Consider the following 23,801-nt stretch of genomic DNA (forward strand, 5'->3'; position numbering starts at 1 on the left):
GATGACTTCAGCTATGCATTATTACACTCCAGGAGAGCTGAGAGGTAATCAGGAGCAATGTCCTTTTGATGAGTTTCAGTCTTAATAGCAAGTTTATTGGAGGAAAATAGAGGTCTATTGACTTTTTTTCGGTTTGTGAGATCTGCCCACAAAGTATCATACAACTATAAAAACTATTTTTTGACAAAGAATATGATAACTAGGTCTTCAATGGGGAAAAGAAATGAAGGTGAAGCAAGAGAGTTCATATACCACCAGAAATTTGAATTCTGCCAAAAAGTAGAAACCATGTAATTGTCATTTTGGTGGTTAAGAAGCAAGAGATAAGCATAAGACGCTTATATGAAACTGCAGAAAAGAGATTTTGCGGCAAATTGCTTGATCATAATGGTGAATGAAAGAATGTAGATGGAACTATAAATTTGGTAGAAGAGGCATGTGCTTACATAATGAGGCCTAAAGGTGCACCTCATATTTGTAATGTCTTGCAAATTAGAAATGATGAATTCCTTTTGGCTCCTGAGGTACTCCGTACAACTGTGATGTAAGTGGAATGCATTTAAGGCTGTTTAGAATTTTGAGTTTGCAGTTACATGAAGACAAAAAAAAGAAGTGTAAAACTATGCTCCATGTGTGGTGTAGTCATTGACGGGTACCATGGCTGGGGAAGACGCACAACTGGAATGAGTTAGGGGATAAGTAACCCATAAATCAACAGTGCTCTCCCAGATAGTTTGCCATGGTCCGAGCAAATACTTGTTCCTGCCATGTGTATTGCAGTCAAAGTGCGGAGCAGACGCTTAATGCTTGGTGAGTCAAAGCAAGGCTCCAGCCGCTGCAAAGAAGTTGAAATACTAAAGCATTGCAAATAAATCTACATATCGGTGATCAAGAACCTGCTGGTCTTACTGTGATTCTACACAATATACAGTCATATGTAATACAGAGTGATAATGCTATAGGCATAAAGAAAATGCAGCAAACTGATAAAGAAGTCACATTTGATTATATGAAAGAAGTGTTTAATAATTTTAATCCACTGGCAAATGTTGATTATGAACGATACATCTCCAACCAAGAACATCAATGATGAAGAAGCTCTGCATCTGAGAGTTATTGACAGATGCTTGTCAGATTCAATCAGATGACGAATGCTGAGAAAAACTCTTAGTCTGCAGCAAGTGTTAATAGCTGCCAGAGCTGAGGAGCATGCTGATAAACAAGCTGCTGACATGGAGGCTGTAGGTGCTCATCACAATTCTGTCATGAGTGTGAAAAGTAAGCCAAAACAAAAGAATGAAGGACACAAAGTGATGTCTACATATTAAAAGAAGTTGTGTTTTAGATGTGGATTTTCATTTTCTCACAAAGGTAAATGTCCCACTCTTGTACGGACATGAAATGGTTTTGGGAAGGAGAACCATTTTGTTACAGTTTACAAAGTGAAGGAAAAAGTAAGTGCGTCATGGCGCCAAGGGAAAATGGCCATCAGAACGTTCCATAAGCCACATTCGACACAGACCCACAAGGACAAATGATGACATCAGTTGAGACAAATCGACACTGAACACATTTGATTGTCATCTAAATCATTGTCAAACAGTTCTTCTGGATCAGTATCAAGTGAAAGTGATGCAAGTGTTGGTAGCATGTCAATGTTTACCTCAGAAAAGCATGCACATGTTGCTTTGGCCACTTGTGAAGACAAACGTCAGTGAAGAAAAGTTTGACTTTCCAAAGTAATTCAAACACTGTATGCAACAACACCTTTAAAAAGTCAAGGTTAATTTGTAGCGACAATGAAACAAAAAAAAGAAGGAACAAGCACCCATCTATGTTCTTCAGGGCACCACACCAAGGGCCTGCTTATATGGCACTGATTTCCATGAATTACAAAATGAATGCTCACCACGAATTTGTAAGTCAGTTCCCTTCCTTATTTCATGGTTTGGGAAAACTTAAGACTATGAAAGTAAAGTTGCATATTAATGAGGACGTCCATCCTGTTGCTCAGAGAAATAGATGAATTGCATTTCATTTGCAAAAAGTTGTTGAACAAGAACTTGAAATGATACTTAAGTAGGACATTATTGAGCGTTCAACTGGTCCAACACCATAGGTTTCTGCCATAGTGGTAATGCCTAAAAAGGACAGTGAAGGAGCTGTACACATATGTATTGACATGTGTCAGGCAATCAAAGCAATTGATCAAGAACGACATCCAAGTCCATATATTGCTGACATGATAACACAATTAAATGGTGCAAAGGGCTTCTTTCTTATTGGAATTAAATAAAAGTTATCATAAGTGACAACTTTTTCTACACATGTTGGTCAGTTTTGTTACAAAATAACTACGTTTTGGTGTGCCACCTGCTGCTAAACTGCTTCAAGACGTCATTCGACGTATCATGCACCCAGCCATGAATTCGTTCAATTACAGAGATGACATATTTGTTTTCGGAGATACACAAAATGAACATGATAAAGCTCTTACAAAAGTATGTAATTGCTTGCTGAAGCAGGTTTGACTCTGAGTGCAGACAATTGTGAGTTCCATAAGACAATGCTAAAATTATTTGGCCATATCTTTTCTAATGGGGGTATGACACAGGACCCTGCTAACGTGCAAGCACTGCCAAATGCTGATCCCCCACAAAATGTTTCTATGGTGCGTTCATTTCTTGGCATGGCCAGTTACTTCTCCAGATACCTACAAGAGTTTGCAATTGTAAGTGCTCCATTGAGAGGCTTAACGGAAAAGACTGCTTTATTTCATTGGTCACATGAATGTGAGAAATGCTTTAAAAGAATTAAACAAGCTATTGAGAATGCTACAGAAATGGCATACTTCAATCCAAAACGTTATACAGAGGCTGTGGTTGACGCTAGCCACATCGGGTTAGGCGCTATCCTTGTACAGCACAGTGGACACTTGAATGCTCAAAGGAATATTGTGGCATATGGAAGTAAAAGTGCTTATTCACAACCTGAAAAAGAAAGCTTAGCTGTGGAATGAGCTTTTGAACATTTCCCTGTCTTCCTATACAGAAAGCCATTTACGCTAGTAACGGATTTGCAAGCTTTACTGACTATATTTGACAATACAAAGGCCAAAATGCCTCCTCATATTGAAAAATGGGGATTACGGTCACAAGAGTATAATTACATCATTGTTCATTATCCTGGGAAAGATCAGAACCTTGCTGACCACTTTTCCAGAGTACCTACACAAGATCAAGTTACTCCCTCCAAGACTGGCTGCGGCCTACATCAAGTTTTTTGTAAAACCAAACACACCAGCTGCTATTTCATTAGCCCAGATTATCACTGCCACGAGTGAAAGTGACATAATAAACCTGAAAAAAAAAACACCCTAGACTGCTCACCACTGATGGTGAATAGTAAAAATACATAAATGTCAAAGATGAATTGTCTATAACTCAGGAAAGAGTTATCCTATGAGGGTCGAGAATTCTGATTTCGGAGAGTATGAGATAGATTGTATTTGAAAAGAGCCATGAAGTATATCGTGGAATCGTTGCCACAAAACAAGCTCCCTGAGACAGTGTCTGGTTTCCTTATCTTCATAAAATGTTAAAAGGGAATTAAAGGCATGTCTTCTATGCAACTGCCTTTCCACAAAAACTACTCACTACACCTTGAGCATGTCAGAACTCACAAAGCACACATGAGAGAGACTAGCCATTGACTTTTTTGGTCCACTCGACAATGGTCATCACCTGCTGGTGGTTATGGATGAGTATTCACGATTTCCATTAATTGAAGATCTTTCATCCACTACTCAAGAATGAGGCACTGAAAGACTGGACGGCATCTTTGTGACATGGGGTGTTCCAGCCAAAGTGAAGTCTGACAATGGCCCGCCTTTCAATAGTCATTAGTTTAAAGATTTCTTGGAGCATTTGAATTTAAAGCATCAGTAGAGGACACCTTTGTGTTCGCAGGCCAACACATTGGAGCGGTTTATGAGTACACTAAAGGAAGTAGTGCAGCCTGCTAAGCTTGAGAAGCTTGATTTAAAAACTGTGATGAATTCTACATTTAGAGCTATTGTTAGCTTATCGTTCAACACCCCACCCGACCACAGGTGAAAGTCCGGTGACATCGATGTTTGGTAGAGCAATAGACACCAATGTCCCGTAATGACCAATAAGAGAAAGGGAGATGAGAAAGCCACTCATGAGAAAGACTTGGTGAACAAACAAAAGATGAAAACATATGCTGACCAAAGACAACAAAGAATATTATCTTTAGGAAAGGAGATCGAGTGCTTGCACGACTGATGCGAAGAAGTGAATCTGATGCTCCATTCGATGCAGAACTTTTTCCAGTGTTGTCTACCAGGAACACATGGTGACTGCCCAACACCCTGGGAAGTCTATTACAAGAGATTCTTCTCATTTTAGGCCTTTAACTAATCATTCATCAGATTTAAATGTTGAAGGAGAGACTGGGTCTACATCTCTAATGTGGATTCTGGACATTGGTGATGACAGTTCCCAATTTCTGAGAACAAGATTAGGTCAAATAATTTAAATGCCAAAAGAGTGAAGTAATGTAATTGTAAGTATCTATCTATCTATCTATCTATCTATCTATCTATCTATCTATCTATCTATCTATCTATCTATCTATCTATCTATCTATCTATCTATCTATCTATCTGTCTATCTATCTATCTATATATCATCCAGATTCTGTATTTTGGAAAGTTTTCACAAAATGTTAGTGTAACAAACAGAGGGTATGCACGTTGGCTTCTGTGATTTGGCTCAGGTATCCTGTTATTAGCAAGTTCATTTGGTTCACGTATTTTTCTTAGCAGGCAAAATATATTTCCATCTCTAGGTATGTGCCATCATTTTGTTTAATAGAATAAGCAGTTAACCGCATTACAGACTTACTTACAGTAACAGTAGCAATTGCTTCCTTTGGACTTGAGGGGCAAGAAATTCGTCATTAGAATAACATGATTTGAATTTTTTCTCGCAGGGTTTGTCTTCAGGGCATACAAACCATCTCATATTTTGTAAATTGTTCTGTCTTCCAAATAACCATTACATCACCTGGCTTATTTAACACCTCGGCTTGCCATAAATCTGTCTCCATCCAGAGACTGTAGGTGTTATGCAGGAAAAACTGCTATCAGCTTTAATTACTCAAACCTGTAGTTTGCTTTTCGTTTTTGAGAGAATGTTTCATGATTTCCTTGGACATTTGTCTTCTCTTCCTGATGCAATCTTAAAAAAACATTTTTTCTCTTGCCATTGTGTCATTCATTCACTTAGCTGCTTGTTGGGGTTAGTGTCTACTGCTAAAGTTTAATATGAAAAATACATATACATCAGTAAACGATCATGCAGCGCACTTACACCATACATGACAGAAAATGAGTTGCTCTGCTTTTCAGCAGTACGTATAACTACTACCCAGATAATTGATACTAATTCGTCAACTTTTGAAGAATGAAAGACTGAAACAAATTCATCAGGGTCTCTTCCTATGATTTTCATATGTATGTCTCTGCAATAAGAGAGAGTTATCTGCTAATGGTGAAACCTGCCTTCAGAGTTTCATCTCATTAAAGAAGCCTGGCCCTCTTCATCATTTCATCTACTCACCCTAACCTGGATCGGGAAAAAATCTCTAAAACGGTTGAATACTTGACAACTTTACTGGTGTATATATTTGTCATACATATCTGTCACCAGGATGCCCTTGTGACATATATTTATTTATATATAGCTAAGAAAAATCTAAAAAGTGTCTGGTCCTTGACGGGCCAAATACACACAAGTTCCTTTACTGGGGCAACGATGTGTAGTTAAGAGAAAACAAAACAGCCTCACAAGACTGTACCCCAGCAAGGAACTATAGGCTATTTGGATTTTTCCATAGCCTAATTAAAATCCCCATAAGTGGTTGGCTCCTTTCTCAGGCACAGATACACCCCTCTGTGCCCTAGCAAGTAACCAGATGCTGTGTGAATTGTTTCAGGCTAATACAAAATACAAACATTCCCATATCACGTTATAGTTACATCAGCAAAGAATTACCCGAAAATAAATCCACACAGTATCTGGCTGTTTGCTGCAGCACATTAATACAACCATTAGAAATTGGGCTCTACTTGGCAGAGGTTTGCAACCTGTCCAAATGGAGACCACAATCATAGTCAGGGTAGGTCAGACACACAACATAAGTTAACCTGTGCTCACTCTCTGATAGCTTGGCACACAGCAGACAGGCTTAACTTAAGAGGCAATGTGTAAAGTATTTGTGCATCACGTAAATTACAGTAACATGGAAAAAACACCTAAAAAAGACTGCACAACAATTTAACAAAATTTAAGACTATTTTATGAGTAAGATATGACCAAAAAAACGAAAATCCAATAAGTAGAACTTGAGATATGTATTTTTAAAGAATAAACTGCAATATAATGCTTAAAAGCAAATAGCACCCAGGGGTTACATGAGGTTGTGCTGAACCAGGGTACATCCAAAGTTCAGGCAGACCGCGATGGAGGGCAGGCTGGCTACAGGACAGACCAGGTCCACCTGAGAAAGTATCTTAGATGGAGCAAGTTTCGGCGTCGAAGACTCGATGCATTGGTTCCGATCCACACAGTCGGGCAGATGCATTGTGATTGAGCCTCGCAGTCTGGTCACTCGTCGTCGCCGGATTCCTTACAATGCAGGTGGTGTGCCTCAGATTTGTGTCCTACATTGACACTGAGCCATGCAGGGCTGTTCTCGAAGTGGTGCTGTATTGGTTACGATAGGTGCAAAATCGTCACTGCATCGATTTTTGTAGACAAACAGCAGCAGAACCCACTTTCAAGGCTGAGGACTGGATTGGCACCTCCAAGCAGCCTGCAGGGCAGGACTCAAAGTTGGCAGCACAAGGCGAGATGAAGGATGCCTTTGATGGCCCTGAGACTTCAAAAACTGAGGCAAGCCAGCAAGCACTTGGAGTCACTTAAGTTCTTGGAGGATGCAGAGATGCAGATTCAGTCCTTTTCACTCCCATGCAAAAGGCAGCAGGCCAACGCAGCAATGCAATTCAGCAGAGAGGCAGTCCCTCCTGGAAGCACAACAGTCCTTCTTCCAGGCAGGATGTCCTCAGATCCAGACATGTACTGAGTTGGTGGTGTCAGGGGCCCAGTACTTATACCCAATTGTGCTTTGAAATGGGGGAGACTTCAAAGAGGCCTCTGAATTGCACAAGGTCCCTGTATTTCCTGTCCTAGCTTCAGCCTCACTACAAAGGGGGTATGCAGCTCTTTGTGTGGGGACAGGCACAGCCCTATTCAGGTTCAAGTGTTAGCTCCTCACTCCCAATCTAGCTCAGGAAGGCACATCAGCCTGGTGATGGGCCCTCAGGATGTGTGTTACACCCCAGCTCCCTTTGTGTGTGACTGTCCAGATGGAATGAATAAAACCCAGCTGACACCCACCCAGATGTATATTCAGAGACAAGCAGAGGTACAGAATAGTTAAAGTCAGAAAATGACAACTTTCTAAACATGCCATTTTCAGACTTACAAATTAAAAACAATTAAGTTGTGATTTAGAAAACTGTGAGTGCAGTTGACACCAAACTCCAAATTTCTATCTTTTTCCAAGTGGAAAATACCTTTATAAACTACAACAAGGTAATCCCAATGTTAACCTACGGAGAGATAGGCCTTGCAGTAGTGAAAAACAAATGTAATAGCTTTTCACTAACAGGACATGCAAAACTCACGAGTACACATCCTTCTCTTCAAATACACTGCATCCTGACCACAGAGCTGCCTATGGCCTACCCGACCTCTATGTAATAAAAGTGATGGTTTGGGCCTGGCAAGTAGGGTAACCTGACAGGTCGGAAACGTAGTTTTAAACTGCACCTACAGGCTCTGCAGTGGCAGGCTTGAGAAATGTTTAAAGGGCTACTGAATTGGGTGGCACAATCGGATGTATGACGTTACAACGCACACTTTTACAACGCACACTTTTACAAGGCAAACCTTTACAACGCATTTTTTACAATGCAACATCCATTACAACGCGTTCCATTACAACGCATGCCATTACAACGAATTTTTAAAAACTACCTTTACAACGCATTCCATTACAACGCATACTACCTTTACAATACATACCATTACAAAGCATACCATTACATTGCATGTATGGTAAGTATTGAATAGTTTGGGGGTAAAAATTACTATTCTAACTCCAGGGGGTGCAACAGTAGGGTAAGTGTTGGATAGTGTAAGGGTAAAAATTACTATTCTAACTCCAGGGGGTGCAACAGTAAGTGTTGGATAGTGTAAGGGTACTATGCATTGTGATAGTATGCGTTGAAATGGTATGCGTTGTAATGACAGCGTTGTAATGATATGCATTGTAGTGGTATGCGTTGTAGTGTCATGCGTTGTAATGGTTGCGTTGTAGTGGCATGCGATTTAATGGATCTTGCGCTGTAAAAGTTTTGTTGTAATGGTAGTGCGTTGTAAAAGTTGTGTTGTAAAGATTGTTTCCCGCACAATCAGTACTAGCATTTAATTAACCGGCCCTGGGCACATATAGTGCACTTTACTGAGGACTTATAAGTAAATTAAATATGCCACCTCAAAAATGTACCTTGGATTACCCTGGGCCTGTCCACTCGTAGGGGAATACCCGACTCTTTGGACAGTGTATCTTGTTTTGATATACTACATAAAGAGACAGCTTCCTACAGTACCCCACAAGGGTGGCTGGACTATCACTGGGACAGGAAACATTACCATGCAAGAAAGAAGCTTGGAATTAGTTTTATTTTTGGCATAAGGGTAGTTGTGTCATTTTGGTCCAAACATTGGCGAACATACCAACCCCAAACATTTCTGAAAAAGGCACACTTGATTGGCGACTCTTGGGTGGATGCCACCACTATTTCCCATCCAGAATGTCCTGCAAACGTAAACTTTGGTTTACAAAAGAAAAATTCCCTGAAGTTTCTGTGACGTAAAGGTTTGACATTTGTATATAACAACAAAAGTCCCACCATTCAGTGTGCCAGTTCTTCTACTGACAACAACAGTATCTGATGTGTAGGTTGACCCATCATAGTCAACAGGAACAGGTCAAATGTGTGACAGTGTGAAGTCAGTCCTGTGCGAATGTTGTCTTTGTACATTCAAAGTCATGGCCTATTCACTTCCCATGAAACAGACTCATACATACATGTGGGATACCACTTTTAGCAGGATAATGGTGGCAACATTAAATGGTGGGATGTCTGTTAATTGGCAAAAAATCTGGAGCCTTCCAACACCCAAAACATTAAGTAATTGTGATTTTCCTACCCATGTTTGACATTTGCTGGACATTTTGGGTTATGAAATGTGCTGGGATTCATACAAGCCACATCTCAGTCGATTCCCATGTATCTCTATTGTTTCCAAATTTCTTGAGTTGATAGGTTTCCCTGGGTTTCAGCCAACCTCAAGCCCAAATACTGTAAATATCTCTTATGTATGGTCCCACATCAAAAACATTCCCTTGTGGTTAGTGGGTGGATCTCTGCTCAAACACATTGACAACCCAAGCATTCTTAACTTAATGAAAATCCATACATGTATAACCATCTAAGGAAATTTGGAGGTCCAAAGTGTGTTGTAAGGCCTTGACAAGGATGCTTAGATTGAAGGAAACTGGGAAAAATGTTAAAAATGTGACCTAACTGTTACTGGCTAGTCAATCAACACAGGTACACAACAATAGAAACCTTAGGATATGTAGATGTTAAAAATATATGCCTGTGTTATGTTTCCTTACAGCTCAAGAGCCATACCTGTAACTAAAAGACAGCTACCCTAAACCAGCATTTCGCTTTCATTGTTTCCGGGTTTCTCAAATGCACTTCTTTCACTTTATTTCCTGTGGGCATTATGAACCAATAGAATATTCATGTATTGTACCTCAATGCTCAGGATACCCAGAGGAACAAAACTGGAGGTCAAGCCTTGTCAGGAATCTGGTCCAGCATGAGGGAAACTGTAGGAAGTTACCATGTTTAGAAAGAAATTATAAACCTCTGACAAATGTCATGTTCGGCATGTTCTATCCAGTAGCAGCCCGTTGGGGGAGTTCCGTGGGACGGAAAGGCCGGGAGGGGGAGAGGCAGGGTTAGGGGTAGTAAACACCGGAATATGGATGATCAGAGGTGAGTAAACAATTAAATAAATAAAATGAATTTCGTAGGCACACTGCAACGCAAAATGCGATGCAGTGCGCACAACAAAATTTGTTTCCGGTGTTTACTACCCCCCACCCTGCCCCTCCCCAGCCTCGCCTTTCCATCCCACGGAAATCCTGTAACGGGCCGCTACTGGTTCTATCGATTAGCCGATCAGGGTAAGGGAGGTCTGGCACTCAACAACAGAAACCTTAACATGTGCAGATGCAAAAGATATATTTTGTTTCATGTTTCCTTCCAGGCTGGAGGTGATTCTTGCAATCAAAAGACTGGCTCACTAAACCAGCATTTCACTTGCTTTCTGATTTTCGAAAACGCACTGTACCCATTTTATCACATGTGGACACCCCAAATGTATAGAAAACCCATTTAAGTCTAGACTCTATGCAATATGAAGATCCTGTATAACATACATGGGGTCAAGCCTTGGCAAAGATATGTTCCTGCGTGAGGAAGACAAAAGGGACTTACCATGTTTGGGAGAGGAAAAAATGCTAACAATCTGAATGCGTCAGGTTCACTGTTGTCTGCAGAAATGTCAATCAGAATAAGGGCGTTCTAGCTTACACAACTAGGGGCCCGATGTAGGTAAATCTCATTTACCGACTCTAGAATACCGAATTTTACAGATTCTGTATTCTAGATTCGGTAAATGAGATGTAGGAAATAATTCGGTAATTTTTACCGAATCTGTATGATTCGGTAATTACCTAATCGGTATTTACCGATTCAGTAATTGCCATTGAATCCTATGGGCCTTGAGGCCCATAGGAATCAATGTCAATTACCGAATAGGTAAATACCAATTCTGTAAAATTACCGAATTGTCAAGGGGTACAGGGTGTCACTTTGACACCCTGTTGCACCCCTGATTCTGGATTGTGTGCCACATGGCACCCTAAGGGCATGTATGTGTGTCACATTGCACAGGTGTACATGCACAGATGTGCATGTACACTGGAGTTCGTTATTTACCACAGACTATTATTTCGTGGTAAATAACAAATTCTTAAGGGCATGTGGCACTGTTTTCAGTGTCACCTACATCTAGATTTACCGATTCGGTAAATTTACCAATTCGGTATTTTACCGAATCGGTAAATTTACCGAATCAGTCAATTTACCGATTCTGTAAAATTTAAGGTCCCTACATATCAAAAACCAAATATCGGTCGGTAACTGCCGGTATTTGGTGTCTTACATCGGGCCCTATATCCCTTAGGTCATGAAGAATTAGAAAATATATCGTTGTTTTGTACTTTCCATATGGTCCAGAGTTTGCTACGTCTAATCAAATGAATAGTAAACCATAAACATTAATTGTGGCACAATTTAGTGATATTCATTAATATTACACAATTGGTTGTGCAGACTACATTCTTTGATATTGCCAGATTACAGATATTCAGGATAATGTTTCATTGGTTTGCGTCCCCGGACTTATGTTTTACCATTTGTGAAATGCAACAAAATATTGAGCAAATTTGCTAAAAACACTTTTATTATATTTCGAGGCTGCAATGGGATATCGATGCAAGTTTGAAGCAATACATATTACTGAATGTCCCAAAAAACAAATAGTTTGTGTGAGTGTACAAAGAGACCGGAAAGGTCCAAAAAGGTTGAAAAATCTACAACAGATAGGCACCCAAATAACCTGGCACTGAAAGTGTTAACCTTCATCGAACCAAGACTTCAGTGGCGGCTGCCATGAAATAGCATGGGTAGGGCAGGGGTAGAAAAACAAATGTCACTTACCTGGTTGTCGGCCAGCGCCTCTCCTCCGTCCTCTTCTGTTCTTACAGGAAACAAAAGCGCACAGACTCACCTAAGCCAATCACAACGCTGCTGTCAACAGCATGACAGCAGCATCGCGATTGGTTTGAGCACCCTGGTTCGTCGCTCAGACGGGGAGTGGGAGCCAGTGCATGTTCTTCACCCAGGCTGTGCAATATAGTCAGGTGGAGAACATGCTAAGAGCGCATGACTGTTAGGACGGCCCAAGATGGCCGGACAAAACATCATGTGCACTTAAGTTCCCTTGCTGGCTGTGACAAAAGCCCAGCCCTTCCCTGCACCAACCCAAAAAACCACCTCGGTATGAAAAAATAAAATGTTAATAAATTGTTTTTATCATATTGTATTTTTCCTTTTTTTTCTTTTTGCATGTGGGGCGGCGCTGAAGAGCCGCCATTGCAAGACTTGCATTGGCCTCTTAACCCCTTCCATGCGGCCGCGATTCCCCTGGTGTGCTGTAAACAGCATGAACAGGGGCGGGCCGTGACGAACCCCAGCCATCATCAGCACACGAACACCGTAGTGCATGACGGCTGGGGTTCGTCATCAGCATGGAAGGGGTTAAAGTCAAAAGTGAGTGATATTGCCTCCTCCCCCTGCCTCCCCTCCTCCCATCGTACATCTTTATGGTGCCTTTCAGCTACAAAAAACATGTTTATTCGAATGTGTGTAGCTGTGTTATATCTCAAAGTTCCTGTATCTGAGAGGCGCATCTTCAGGGCCCCACTCAGATTCAGAATCCTGGCCTATTCAGATGTGTGTCGCTCTGTTACATTTCAAAATGCCTTAATGTGCCCGAGTTTATCTATTATTGATAGCAAACATCTATAGCTCTTACCTTGAAGCATTTTGCGACTTTGTAGGCATGTAATCAGCAGGTGCTACTTTTAGCAAACTCAATGTTACTCATTTTATTCACGTCAGAAGCATGATTGTCTGTTTGGGCATACAGGTTTCAGACTGGTAACCTCCTGCTAAGATTCTTCTGTGGTATGTAAACATGTTTCATCTTATAGAAACTTCATCAAGGAGGTCAATTGCTGATATTTCTGAGTAGCATTTGCTTCCCCAGGCATCCTACTTGGAACCCCAGGCATTGCCTACACTAACACTTTCTCTAGTCCCTCTAAAGCAGTGGTCTTCAGGCTTTTTAATGCCGTGCCCCCTTGGGGGGAAAAATCATTGCCCTCCCCTCTCAAAAAAGTTCACAATTATTCTAATAAACTGGTAGTGTTTAATGGTGTCTAGACGTATTTAAACATTGCAGTTAAGTCCTGTACCATTCATTCTGGTAAAGCAGGCCTTACTAATGTGCAAAAGTATCCATCGAGTGATTCTTAGAAATGGGGGTGGGGGGATTTCAAGTATATTTGGAACCCCTTCCCTTTTAGCACCTTCCCCCAGTCAGGATGTAAATGACAAAAGATGTTAGTGATGGCCCATTACAATGCAGCTTACTGGTGCTCACCCCACCCCCTGAAAAAAAGCAATGTTATCAGTATAGTGCTTCTTTTGGCCAGAGGCGGTGCCAGGGGCGCAACTAGATCTTAATTTCGGGGGGGGGGGGGGGCTAACATGGCAAATGAAGGGGCGTGGCTAATGATAATCAATGGGGCGGAGCTAAAATGGCAGAAAAAATGTGGTGAATTCTGCATTTGAAACTGGACAACAATTAGAGCACACATTTTTGTTAATTTGATGCATTTATATGCTATTGTCTTATGAAAAAGGAACAGAACGTACTGAATTAAAAGGCCAATTTAATATATTTTACTACAAAGCACTTTAGGAACACAATATAACCAATTTTCACAATGCCATTTCAAGGCGACGACCCATAACCCATACCCAACCGGAACCATATATTCCCCCCTGGCACCCCATAACCCATACCCACCCTGAACCATAAATTCCCCCCTGTCACCCTATAACCAATACCCACCCTGAACCCTAAAATTACCCCCTGACACCCCAAAACCCACACCTGTCCTGAACCTTAAAATTACCCCTGGCTCACCAAAACACATACCCACGCCGAACCCTAAAATTAACCCCCTCACACCCTAAAACCCATACCCGCCCTGAACCCTAAAATTAACCCCATGGCACCCCAAAACCCATTATTTCCCTGAACCCTATAGTTACCCGTGGCACCCCACAACCCATACCCACCCTGAACCCTAAAATTGCCCCCATGACACCCCAAAACCCACACCCACTCTGAACCCTAAAATGACCCCTGGTACCCCAAAACCCATACCCACTCAGAACCCTAAAAGTACCCCCTGGCACCCCAATTCTTAACCCACCCTGAACCCTAAAATGACTCCCTGGCACACAAAAACCCACACCCACCCTGTACCCTAAAGTTACCCACTAGCACCCCAAAAAATTAACACTACATTTGCATATTCGAAGGGGACTGTCCTCTTTGACATTTCCATATATGTAAGGCAAGAACAACATTCACAGTAACCTAGAAAATGTTTCCTGATTTCTCCTTGCCATGGCCTCCTCTGCTTCTTTGTGGGTGCCCTTGGATGCAAAAATAGAAAGATCCATTGCCCTGTTCACCATTCATCTAGTGAGCAGTGCAGTGGATGTGAATTCCATCCAGGTGCACAGACAGCAGGGGCAAAGGGCTGGCCAGTGCAGGTGACGCTTCTCCATTGTAAATTAATTTCTACTGGCATAGCCCAGGGTTTGCTGTCTGCGCACTTGTATGGAATACACATCTATACAAGTGCACAGACAGCACACCCTGGGCTATGATGCCAGCAGAAATTCCTTTACAAAGGAAAAGCGTCACCTGCACTGGCCAACCCTTTCCCCCTGCTGTGCACTTCACACCCCATGCTCACAATACATCAAGTGCTTAGGTGAAATCCCTGCCTTCAGGCAAGGATTTCACCTCCATGCCACTCTAAAGAAAAACAAGAGGTGGGTTCACTCGCTGAAACTATTCAGAGGCTGGCTGTCTGGCTCGGGCTGCTGGGCCTCTCATTAAGCATTAAAAAAAATCACATTCTCGGATGGGATGCGCAGCGGTAGTGAATCATTTCAGTGCATGTCATCTTAGCCCGGGCAGAGGAGGCGACGGGGTGGGGAATGAAGCCCGGTGAGCCCAATGGGTGTTGCGCACCTGAGCGGTACCCCCACCCTCCACCCCTACCCTCCGGATCACTTGAAGCCCACCTGGAGGGGGTGCCCCCCCAGTTTGGAGACCCCTGGTTTAAAGCAATCAGGAAACCCTTGATGGGTGACGGGTGGGACATGGCGTCCACTCTGTGAGGCCATAGGGGGTTACTGGACGCCTAATGACATCTGCTAGCCCTGACATTTTGGTAAATCAACATCAATGCTCCGCATTGGTCTGTACATCTTTCCTACTCCTGCTGGGTGCATGGGAGCAGCTTATCTGTCTATTCTGTACCAGTATTAAGTAGAAATTGCTTCTCTACCAACGCACTGGCTCACTTTGGAGGGTGGGGTCTTTGCCTTTTTATAGGGTCGGACTGGGCCAGAAAATCGGCACGGGCACCATTTAAAAGTGGCCCTCCTTAGTGAATTGGATAGCTAAATTAAGTGGGCCATGTTTGCAAACTGGGGAAGTTTTGAACTTGCAAACATGCTGTATAAGTGGTTTGCAAGGCATGGAAGACTTAATTGATTGGAGCTTGATGCAGACAAATTTTGTTTTAATGCCAGGGAAATCAACAATAAAGACCGGCTCAGCAGACCATAAATCAGGCCTAGAAACAGCCCACACATTTACCAGTCAGACCAGCCGGCCTGTCAGACCCTGCATTTGTATAGATCTCTCTGCCACAAACTAACTCATGCGCCTGGTCTGGAGAGCAGGGCCTCCGCCACCTTAAAGACCCCCCCCCCCCCCCCCGCCCTCTCCGCCCTGTGACCGAGACGAGGCTCCCCGGTGGATATTTCAGCTTTAGAAGTGAGAGCCGATAGCGATACCACATTAAACACATCTCCCATCGATCCCGTCTAACCTTGCCAGGGAGCAGGGCTGCGTTAAGTACCTTCAGCCTCAGCGCTGCTGACGGGACCACAGATGTTAACTGCCAGGCTAAATGGCCCCGCAGGTCAACACACAGACAAAGAAGAGGTCAAGAAGTGATCACTTCCTGTCTCGGAAACAGTAGCAGTGTTTACTTTGCTGCCCTTGTCTCAGCTGGAGGACGTTCCTAAGCCTGGCCTGCTCCTGCAGGCTGCTGGCGATATTTCCCCCTCACTCAGGCTGGTTCGTTTCCAATTTGCAAATAATTCAAAATACAACAGGAAAACAATATGTTAGCTTGCATTGTGATCGTTGCACCTTCCCTTGATAAATCATCTAGTAATAATTATAAAAGTCATTTCAATACTATTGCTTTGAAACCGGTGCTATGGTTTATTACTTTCTATTGGTATTTGTACTCGGAATTTTTAAACTGTAAAGGAGGAATACACATATTTAAAATGATCCTAATATTTATCTGGTATCTGTATTATTTTTAGAAATAAGCCATAATAAGCGCACAATACAAATGATGACATGTTAAAAAATAAAAAAATATATATCTATATGTATATATAGATAGATAGATAGATAGATAGATAGATAGATAGATAGATAGATGCGGAGAAGGCAGTGTGAGAAAAAATGAAGCAATCCATCCAATCTTGATGCAAGCCTACAGTTGAAAGCATTGTTATTACCATTACAAAGTGCAAATGCTTTAGTTCATAAAACCAGATGAAAGTAATAACATTAACAACACTAACCCCACTACTTTTCCCATTGGGCCAGATAGTAGGCTGATAGAATTAGGCAGCACCCCCTCACAACTTTGTCACTGGTTCAGAGTCCAGAGTTGATCTTTTCACAATGAGCCACTGGACCCAACTATAGCATGAAACAGGCATGAAGAGTGAGGGTGAGTCAGTTCTGTAACACAGTGCAGGTGCTTCAGTGCAAGTGGAAATAGAAAAGAGTTAAGTACTGGCCCTAGCCGCTTATAGAGCACAGGGCTTTAGACTTTATGCCAAACATCACAAAGTGCAGAATCGTATCTCGTTGCAAACGCATAAAAAACTGCATATTTTACTATTACTGGAATGTGACAGATACACTCTAGTTTGCAATAGACCAAGTCTAAATTTAAGGTACAAGGAACGCTGTGCCCCCTGCAAGATATAGTCCAGGTATCTCTCTTTCCCCGGCATCTGCTTTATGTGGAAATTGTTTTCTAGCAGTGTCACAGTACTAGGAAATTAATTGCCCTGCGCAACAGCGCCCCCTCTATCTTGGAGACATGAATTCACAGCTGGAACACAGAGGTAAAGAAGCAGAGAACACCGTAGAACAGGGAGCTGGCATCCATGGAATTCTTTCATTGCGGGCGTGTAACATTATCAGTTGCCCTAAACTGGAGCTTTTTGATTGGTTGACTAGTTCCCAACATTCTACAGAGTATAAAAGTACCAATGAGTTCAATTAGAAATATACCTCTTGGTACTGAGCCATTACCGTCTCTATTAAGCAAAAAAATAAATTTATATAATGTTCAGAAAATATGATACAGATAAAAAGTGACATTAATACTTGAAAGTGTTAACTGATCCTGCAGGACCGTGCAGAGCTCCAGCAAATAGCTCACCCATATACCCCAAATTCACAGACACGTTAGTTCCGACCTCAAGTTCCATTTGTTAAATTTGGCCTATTGTTGGTTGTGGTCGAATTCAGCCTGTCTCGTGATGCCAGAGCATCTTGATCATTTGTTTTATAGAGCCCCTTGCACTCAGTGAAATAACTAAGCCGCCAGCAGTTCAAATCTACTGCACTTTATCAACTTATCTAGTTAATCTAAGTGTTTTACTGCTGCCGTCTGCTAGATGTGGTGTAAAATAGTCCTTACAGTAGTGGTAGCTGGAATGTCAAAGTGCAGACAGTGCTGCATAGCTCTTGACATGTTTCATACACCTGTACTCACCAGAAGGGCATCGAATCACGAGGGAATCATGATTGGCTGCTACAGAATAAGTGGTTTAGTGCTAAACACCTCCAAACTGCAGACCTCTGGCTCATCCCCTATTTACCTATTCACCGGTTTCTCCTAACAAGAAGGAACGCTTATCAGCTTTCTAGGGGGAAGTTTGTGCACTGGCTATCAAGCCTGTGTTATTGCTTCCCAGTACATCATGGAACACATAATTCATGATATTTCCCACTGAAGTTACAGTGTTAGCTTGAATGTCCAATACAAACAGTGCTGTGTAGTCTCTGAAAGGTGTTTAGTATCTGCATTCTCACCAGAAGGGTGAAGTCTAGTGGGTGGGTGTTAGACCTATCATCCTTGGCATGATTCACCCCTAACTTTTTGACTTCAACCCTCCTGTTTTGCTGACTTTGTTTTTGCTGGCTTTAGGATTCTATGCAACTTTACAACTAGCAACCAGTGCTAAAAGTGCTTGTGCTCTCTTTAAAACCTGTAGAATTGGTTTATCCCCAGTTGGCACATTTAATTTACTTATAAGCCCCCTAATAAAGTGGTAATACATGTGCCCAGGGCCTGTATATTAAATGCTACTCGTGGGCCTGCCGCACTGATTGTGCCACCCATTTAAGTAGCCCTTTAAACATGTCTCACATTTACCAAGTAACCAAAGCAGACAATATGACTAATAGCCACTCAGTGATCAATCTCAGCTAGGGGGGGCTTACAGGCCCTAAGAAGGTTTTGGCATTCTCTAACATTCCTGTAGAGTGTCTTATGGGCAATGATTTAGAAACGTCAGCATGGGCTGAAGTGGAGTTAAGGACTCGTGCAGCCATACTTGGGAAACATCCTTTACAACGGAACCGTTACAACGCGGTACCCTTACAACGCAGGATTTACAACGAAAGTCGTTACAACGACTTTCGCTGGAGGGCGCTCTAGGATAGGGGATAGTTTAATTTACTATCCAACACCTTCCCTACTATCCACGGGGACTGGAGTTGGAATAGTAAATTAAAATATTCACTATCCAGCGCCCCCCAACGCAAGTCGTTGTAATGACTTGCGTTGTTAAACCTGTGTCGTAAAGGTACGCGTTGTAACGGTACGTGTTGTACCGTCATACATCCGCCATACTTGAGATCTCTGAAAATGGGTTTGTGGTGACTAGAGCACAGGCCATGAAGCAGGGAGATCATGGAGCAGTGGAGCCTGAAATAATGGCCCAGACTACTTCCAGCAAGAAAGGTAGGAAGGGTAAGAAATTATCCTTCCCCCAGAATTCATGTGAGGCTCAGTCTTCTCAGGAAGATGATCTTGCCACTTGTGAGGAAACTGCCCTAGAGGAGCTTGAGTCTGACACGGCAGAGCTGCTGGGATCAGGGGGACCCTCCAGAGAGGAATTGAGCCTGGAAGCTGAGAGCCTCAGACAGCACGCTGTTGCAGAGGCAGGGGATGTCAGTGGACCCACAAGGTCTATTGGGAGGGTGGACTCCTTCATTCTAAGGCTAAGGACCCCAAACCTGGTGCCATCAGGAGGATGGTAATTCCTCAGAAGTTTAGGGAGTTCCTCTTGACCCTAGCACATGACATACCTCTTGCAGGATATCTAGGGCAAAGCAAGACTTAAGACAGGCTTATCCCACACTTTCACTGGCCCAACATATCTGAAGATACCAAGGAGTTTTGTCACCCCTGTGTCACCTGCCAAGCTAGAGGTAAGTCAGGTGGCACTACAAAGGCCCCCTTAATCCCACTACCAGTGGTTAGGGTTCCCTTTGAAAGGGTAGGGATCAACATTGTTGGTCCCCTAGACCATCCTGCAGCCTCTGGGAACATTTACATCCTGGTAGTGGTGGACCATGCCACCTAATACCCAGAAGCTATTTCCCTTAGGGCCACTACAGCTCCAGCAGAGTCCAAGGCCCTCTTAGGAATTATTTCCAGAGTGGGCTTTCCTAAGGAGAGGGTGTCATACTGAGGTACAAACTTCATGCCTGGCTACCTGAAAGCCATGTGGAAAGAGTGTGGCGTAAACAATACGTTCAATCACTACACCCTACCCTCCACAGGGTAACAGGTTAGTTGAAAGGTTCAACAACACCCTTAAAGGTATGATTATGGGACTATCTGAAAAGCTCAGGAGGAGATGGGATGTCCTATTATCTTGTCTTATTTTTGCCTACAGAGAGGTTCCACAGAAAAGGGTGGGCTACAGCCATTTGAACTTCTGTTTCAACATCAAGATAGGGGTCTAGTGAAGGAGGGATGGGAGCAGCCTCTCAAACATCCTAAGCACAACATTTTAGATTATGTGCTAGGCCTGTGATCACACATGGCTGAGTATATGATGAAAGCCAACAAAAACCTTGAGGCCAGCTAACAACTTCAGAAGTTATGGCATGACCAAAAGGCTGTTCTGACTGTTTACCAGCCAGGGCAGAAGGTGTGGATCTTGGAGCCTGTGGCACCAAGAGCACTCCAAGACAATTGGAGTGGCCCCATTCTATAATGGAAAAATATGGTGAGGACACTTACTTGGTGGGCCTGGGTACACCTAGAAGCCCCCAGAGGGTGCTTCATGTGACCCGCCTGAAGATTTGCTTCAACAGGGCTGACATGAGGTTGCCCATGGCTACTGATGAGATGAGAGACAGTTGGAGAGAGTGACCCTCTCCCTGATCTCCTCTCCCACATTCCAGTTGATGGCTCGGTTGATGGAGTAGAGTTGGCAGACAACCTCACTGACCAAAAACAAGCTGACTGAAGACAGGTTCTCAGTCAGCTCCCAGAACTCTTTCCCCTGACACCCTCTCAGACTACCTGGTGTACACATGAGGTGGACACAGGTGACAGTCTGCCTGTCAAGAGTAAAATCTACAGACAGCCTGACCATATCAGGGACTGCATCAGGACACAGGTCAAGAAGATGCTGGAGTTGGGGGTCATTGAGACTTCAGATATTCCTTGGGCTAATCCAGTATCCCTTATGCCAAAACCTTACTCCCAGGGTGGTAGGAGAGAAAAGAGGTTTTGTGTAGACTACAGAGACCTCAATGCAGTCACAAAGACTGATGCCCATCATATCCCCAGGGCAGATGAATTGGTAGATACTCTGGCTTCCGCAAAGTATCTCAGCACCTTTGACCTGACTGCAGGCTATTGGCAGATCAGACTCACAGATGCTGCAAAACCAAAGACAAATGCAAAAAGAACAATTGATGAACAGAATGCAGAACAATGTCATTCATTCACCCCAGTACAGAGATCTGGGTCTAAATCCATCGTTTTTCTGCTACTCCTGCCATTCCAGTTTGAATCCTACCAAAGACAGCATTTTCAACCCCTGGAGGGCACATCCAATTTACTGTAATGCCTTTTGGTTTGAAAAATGCACCTGCCATATTTCATGGATCTATTATGACTCCCCTTAATGACCTCACCTCTAAGAAGATGTCAAACAAGGTGAATTGGACTGTTAGCTGTCAAGAAGCCTTGATGCCCTGAAGAAGGTCATGTGTTAGGCTCCCATTCTGCAGTGTCCTGACTATTCTAAACAATTTATTGTCTAGACAGATGCATTTGAGATAGGAATAGGAGCAGTGTTGTCATAACTTAATGAAGAGGGCCATGATCAACCAGTAGCTTTTATCAGCAGAAGGTTGACCCCCATAGAGAAACGTTGGTCAGTCATTGAGAGGGAGGCCTTTGCTATGGTCTGGGCCTTGAAGAAGTTGAGGCCATATCTGTTTGACACTCACTTCATTGTTCAGACAGACCATAAGCCACTCTTATGGCCAAAACATGTGAAGGGTGAAAACCCCAAAGTTTTGAAGTGGCCCATTTCCCTACAGGGGTGGAATTTACAGTGGAACATAGACCTGGGAGTAACCACGTCAACGCAAATGGACTTTCCAGATATTTCCACTCAGAAAATGAAGACTCAACTGAATAAGGTTAGTCTTATCTCCCTTCATTTGGGGGGAGGGTTATGTAGGAAGGTAGGATCTTTCCGGCATAGACACCCCCACTTTGTGCCTGGTGTCAGTAGGTTTTGACTGTAGTTCACTGGAATCCTGCTCACCAGGACACCAGTGGCAGTGCTCCCTCCTCTAAATTTGATGGCAAGTACTTTGTACACCCCACAAATGGCATACTGGGGGACCACTATAAGTCCCTAGTATAAGGTACTGCGGTACCCAGGGCATTGGTACACCGGGGGTCTTCCATGTATTGTGCCACCCATGGCTCAGATTGAATGCGAGTAAAACATTAGGTCTGGTCCTAGGTAAACAACAGTTCATTTGGTCCACAGCATCGTGGCCAGACTCCTTGGGACAGCATCCTAAGCCTGAAGTGAAGAATAAAGGCATTTGGTTTGATTCTAAAATATAATTTGAAAGGCAAATTGCAAGCTTGACAGGACAGTGTTTGCTACCTTAAAATCCCTGAAAATAATTCATCCTTATATGCCAGAAGTAGCCAGGAAAACTGTAGTCCGGTCTCCCATCATGTCTAGATTGGACTACTGTAATGCTCTATACCTCGGAGTTCCGCAGGCACGCATGACGTGACTACAGAGGTTACAGAATATGGAGGCATGTTTGCTGCTGAACTTGCCTAGACACTCCCCCTCAACTCCTGCCTTAGCCAAATTGCAGTGGCTCACGTTGAAGGAATGAGTCTCTTTCAAAGCTCTATGCTATTGCCATAGAATTCTTCATGGAAAAGGCCATGGCTACTTGAAGACTATGATTTCAGCCTACTCTTCTTAAAGATCTCTCAGATCAGCCAATGCTCAGCTTTCACCCGTTCCTAGAATTAAAAAATCATGCATCGGAGGATGCTCATTCATCTTTTTATTGGCTAGACTGTGGAACTCATTATCATTTTCACATAGACAGGAGAAGTCAGAGTTCTCTATTCGAAAAAAGCTGAAAACTTGGCTTTTTAGATCCATCTAGTCCAGTGTCTAATGTTTATGCTCATGGTAAGAGTACAGGAAACTCTTGTGCTGGGACACAACTATCTATGTAACTGTGCTCTTTATAAAACATGTTGGAATCAAGCAACAACACCGGTTCCAGTGTTATTTGAATGATACCAAGTACTGCGGGCCTCCCTAGAGGACCCCCTAATACATACGCTGCTGCCGACCCTAGAAAGTGTTCTGCCCCCTTACTGATGAGCCTAACTCGGGCAGGGGAAGCTTAACAAAGGATTTCCTGCGAAGAGGGCTCTAACGATTCCTGCAGGATCTCCTGCATGCAGGTTGCTGGCCCTGACGTACCCTTGCTGGGTTAGTCTCACAGACCTTGCTGGTCTGTATCCGAGAATCTTTCACTTCAACCCAACTGTTGTGGTTCCCAAGGCTTGTTGGTGGTCCTTCCGGCCACTGACCTTCCTCCATTCCCAGTGGTGGCTGCTCCCGGGAAGCAGCAGTGGGGTGGGAAAGGTTAAGCGGGGGTGGAAGGGCAGGGGGGTTTCAAATAAAAACAAAATTCTCTTACCTGCCGGCCAGCAGGCTGCTGCCTCTCTTCCATCCTCTTCTTGGTTTCTCAGTGGGTGTTGACCCCCCCCCACGAGTTGGGTTCAGCTCCTGGCCAGATGCCAGGCCCTGCACCCAATCATGCATGGCAAAAGGCAGTCCTAAGCAGGGGTTGGCCCCTTGCAGATTGTGATAATGCTTAGAAATATGAATGCAGTACATTGATTTGTACAATTCTCTATATTTTAGAGTAATA

This window comes from Lissotriton vulgaris, chromosome 8 (assembly GCF_964263255.1).
Source record: "Lissotriton vulgaris chromosome 8, aLisVul1.2, whole genome shotgun sequence".
In the NCBI taxonomy this organism is placed as follows: Eukaryota; Metazoa; Chordata; class Amphibia; order Caudata; family Salamandridae; genus Lissotriton; species Lissotriton vulgaris.